A 5,000-nucleotide genomic window follows, 5' to 3' on the forward strand; every position below is an offset into this window, starting at 1 on the left:
CATAAACTTTATTTTTTTTCGCAAATAATAATTAACTTAGAATTTCATGAATGCAACACGTGCCAAAGTAGTTGGGAAAGGGCATGTTCACCACTGTGTTACATGGCTTTTCTTTTTAACAACACTCAGTAAACCTTTGGGAACTGAGGAGACACATTTTTTAAGCTTCTCAGGCGGAATTCTTTCCCATTCTTGCTTGATGTACGGCTTAAGTTGTTCAACTGTCCGGGGGTCTCCGTTGTGGTATTTTAGGCTTCATAATGCGCCACACATTTTCAATGGAAGACAGGTCCGGACTATAGGCAGGCCAGTCTAGTACACGCACTCTTTTACTATGGAGCCACATTGATGTAACCCGTGGCTTGGCATTGTCTTGCTGAAATAAGCAGGGGCGTCCATGGTAAAGTTGCTTGGATGGCAACATATGTTGCTCCAAAACCTGTATGTACCTTTCAGCATTAATGGCACCTTCACAGATGTGTAAGTTACCCATGTCTTGGGCACTAATACACCCCCATACCATCACAGATGCTGGCTTTTCAACTTTGCGCCTATAACAATCCGGATGGTTCTTTTCTTTTTTGGTCCGGAGGACACGACGTCCACAGTTTCCAAAAAAAATTTGAAATGTGGACTCGTCAGACCACAGAACACTTTTCCACTTTGTATCAGTCCATCTTAGATGAGCTCGGGCCCAGCGAAGCCGACGGCGTTTCTGGGTGTTGTTGATAAACGGTTTCCGCCTTGCATAGGAGAGTTTTAACTTGCACTTACAGATGTAGCGACCAACTGTAGTTACTGACAGTGGGTTTCTGAAGTGTTCCTGAGCCCATGTGGTGATATCCTTTACACACTGATGTCGCTTGTTGATGCAGTACAGCCTGAGGGATCAAAGGTCACAGGCTTAGCTGCTTACGTGCAGTGATTTCTCCAGATTCTCTGAACCCTTTGATGATATTATGGACCGTAGATGGTGAAATCCCTAAATTCCTTGCAATAGCTGGTTGAGAAAGGTTTTTCTTAAACTGTTTAACAATTTGCTCACGCATTTGTTGACAAAGTGGTGACCCTCACCCCATCCTTGTTTGTGAATGACTGAGCATTTCATGGAATCTACTTTTATACCCAGTCATGGCACCCACCTGTTCCCAATTTGCCTGTTCACCTGTGGGATGTTCCAAATAAGTGTTTGATGAGCATTCCTCAACTTTATCAGTATTTATTGCCACCTTTCCCAACTTCTTTTTCACGTGTTGCTGGCATCAAATTCTAAAGTTAATGTTTATTTGCAAAAAAAAACGTTTATCAGTTTGAACATCAAATATAGATAAATAGTACTTTATTGATTCCTTCAGGAGAGTTCCCTCAGGAAAAATATGTTGTTCTTGTAGCATATTCAACTGAATATGGGTTGAAAATGATTTGCAAATCATTGTATTCCGTTTATATTTACATCTAACATAATTCCCAACTCATATGGAAATGGGGTTTTTGTATATATATATATATATATATATATATATATATATATATATATATATATATATATATATATATATATATATATATATATATATATATATATATGTGTTTGTATATATATATTTGTATTTATATATGTTTGTATATACAGTATATATGTATATATGTATGTATTTATGTATAGATGTGTGTTTATATATATGTATATATATATACCTGTATATGTACACAACCCAAAACCAGTGAAGTTGGCACGTTGTGTAAATCGAAAATAAAAACAGAATACAATGATTTGCAAATCCTTTTCAACTTATATTCAATTGAATAGACTGCAAAGACAAGATATTTAATGTTCGAACTGAGAAACCTTTTTTTTTTGCAAATAATCATTAACTTAGAATTAAATGGCAGAAACGCATTGCAAAAAAGTTGGCACAGGGGCATTTTTACTACTGTGTTACATCGCCTTGCCTTTTAACAACACTCAGTAAACGTTTGGGAACTGAACTGAGGAGACCAAGTTTTTAAGCTTTTCAGGTGGAATTCTTTCCCATTCTTGCTTAATGTACAGCTTAAGTTGTTCAACACTGGTCTCCATTTCGTATTTCACACTTCATAATGCGCCACACATGTTCAATGGGAGACAGGTCAGGACTACAGGCAGGCCAGTCTAGTACTCGCACTCTTTTACTACTAAGCAACGCTGTTGTAACACGGGCAGAATGAGGCTTGCCATTGTGTTGCTGATATAAGCAGGGGCATCCATGAAAAAGACGCTGCTTGGATGGCAACATATGTTGCTCCAAAACCTGTATGTACCTTTCAGCAATAATGGTGCTTTCACAGATGTGTAAGTTACCCATGCCTTGGGCACTAATACACCCCCATACCATCACAGATGCTGGCTTTTGAACTTTGCGCCTATAACAGTCCGGATAGTCGTTTTCCTTTTTGGTCCGGAGGACACAACGTCCACAGTTTCCAAAAACAATTTGAAATGTGGACTCGTCAGACCACAGAACGCTTTTCCACTTTGCATCAGTCCATCTTAGATGAGCTCGGGCCCAGCAAAGCCGGCGGGCGTTTCTGGGTGTTGTTGTTAAATGGCTTTCGCTTTGCATAGTAGTTTTAACTTGTACTTACAGATGTAGTGACAAACTGTAGTAAACTGACAGTGGTTTTCTGAAGAGTTCCTGAGCCGAAGTGGTGACATCCTTTACACACTGATGTTGCTTTTTGATCCAGTATCGCCTGAAGGATCGAAGGTCACAGGAATTCAATGTTGGTTTTCGCTTACGCTTACGTTCAGATTCTCTGAACCTTTTTATGATATTACGGACCGTAGATGGTGAAATCCCTAAATTCCTTGCAATAGTTTGTTGAGAAATGTTGTTCTTAAAATGTTTGACAATTTGCTCTTGCATTTATTCACAAAGTGGTGACCCTCGCTCCATCCTTGTTTGTGAATGACAGAGCATTTCATGGAAGCTGCTTTTAAACCCAATCATGGCACCCACCTGTTTCCAATTGGCCTGTTCTCCTGTGGGATGTTCCAAATAAGTGTTTGATGAGCATTCCTCAACTTTCTCAGTTTTTTTTGCCACTTTTGCCAGCTTGTTAATCATGAATCGGTTGATTGTAGATCTGATACAAAACATGTCTGCTCTAATCTTGCAAGACTTCTGTGGTGACGTATTACAAAAGTCCCGTTCAATGTAACCAATCAGAAGCGGATCTTTGCGTCTTTATTTTTTCACACACTTCAGCGCAGTGAGTGAATTTTTCAAACCCCTCTTAGTGACTATCTTTCTCAGAATCTACCAGCGACAAATCTAGCAACTTTTTTTTAGATGTTTGGAGACATGAAATCGCATACAACTCGAATGTCCTCAACATACAAGCGGTGCTGCTTTGAGCCTTCTTTCACAGGCGGTCCCCTGAATGTCTGCTGTAAGACATCTTGTACTGAAAACACATTTCTTTGTACTTCTAAGTACAATCAGAATGAAGTCTATTCCATTCTCGCCAGAGCAGAGAGGAGACCCACACCCACTGTGCAAAGCTGCCACTGTTTTTGCCTTGTTTGAGATGTGTTTCATCACTGTCACACTTCAAATAAAAACAAACCTTGAGAGGAGTTGTGAGGCAGGAACCCAAAACGCAAGGCAGATAGATTTAACAAAAAATACAAAGTTTATTCCACAGAAGCTGACAAGGCAAAATGGCTAAAAGTTCCAACAAAAAGTGAAGCATGAGGTTTGGAGACACGTGTCGAGTGTCTCCCGCTATTTTTTACATTTCCACTCTTTAAAACTCCATAAATTACCATAGTGAGCCGGGTAGCGGGTGATTATATTACTCCTGAGTTGCAACTGACTGGAAATGCCAATTCACTCGACGAAACGGACCGCCAGAGATACGGGTGCCGGGCCAAACTCCTCCAACGGGGCTGCCGGTGAATTCAACATGTCGGCCATAGCTAGCCTTCTGGAAGAACACCGCCAGGCCCTCTCCGCGGACTTTAAGGCAGCTATTTCTACACTTGAGACAAAGATTGATAATATACACAACAAGGTTTCTGAACACGCTCAGAAAAATTACTTCACTTGAGGAAAATCCTACCTTGCAAGACGAACGCCTGCTAGCATTGGAAACATGTGCTAAGCTAATGGAGAACAAACCTAAGTTGCGGGCTAAAGTTAGCGACTTCGAATCCCGGAGTCGGCGAAATAACATTCGAGTGGTCGGCATACCAGAGCCACGTCCAACTACCTTTTTGCGAAGCTACTAAAGGAGATTTTTGGCGACTCTGACAGCATCTTGGTTCAGTTATAGCTCTGGCGCTTCACTTGCAATTCTCTTCCAAGACCCTAAGAGTCAGCGTTTTCCTGTGTGAGCAACCACAGCTCTTGTTGACTATCTTCCTGAGAGCTTCCTGTGTGTAAATAGTGCTTGTTAAATTGTAGTAAACAATGGTGTCTGAAGTGACACCAAGTTTAATTTTGGACCTACTACTTATCGTTTTGAATGAAGTCACTTTTAATATACACGTTGCTTCGAAACCGGAAGATAAGACATTCACAAATGTGGGCTGTACAACACCTGAACAAGTTGAGGCAATCTTTAGTTAGGCAAAGAAGTTTTGTAAAAATGGTCATATATTCAAATTTCCTCAACTAAACGCTCTTTGATTTGCGCCATTGTTTCTCTAATAGAGTTTGTAGTTTTTATTTTACTCTCGCCAGGCCGGAAACCCCGGAAATTATGTCGTAACAAGCTAACCAATTACAGCTCTGCCGTTTGTGTGGCCGCTGTCGCAAAGCTAGATTTTTTTGAAAGTGCATGTCAATCTCTGCGAGAGGGTCCGCATGGGGAGGAGCAAAACAGCATTGCTTATGCAAACTACGTTACATGATATTCCAGCCTGTACTCTCATGAAAACAGGTAGAGAAATGGATACAAAAATTACCTCAACCAAACCACGTCCTCTCAATGAGGCTTCTTACTGAGGTAAATAG

At 40.5% G+C, this 5,000-nt stretch overlaps 1 protein-coding gene across 1 annotated transcript in view; it reads left to right on the top strand.

The window, feature by feature from the left end:
* The window catches only part of arrdc1a (arrestin domain containing 1a), a 90,738-nt gene that overhangs the window by 76,176 nt on the left and 9,562 nt on the right, over positions 1-5,000 (top strand). The window lies entirely within an intron of this gene.

Source organism: Entelurus aequoreus, linkage group LG17 (genome assembly GCF_033978785.1).
Source record: "Entelurus aequoreus isolate RoL-2023_Sb linkage group LG17, RoL_Eaeq_v1.1, whole genome shotgun sequence".
NCBI classification, from domain to species: domain Eukaryota; kingdom Metazoa; phylum Chordata; class Actinopteri; order Syngnathiformes; family Syngnathidae; genus Entelurus; species Entelurus aequoreus.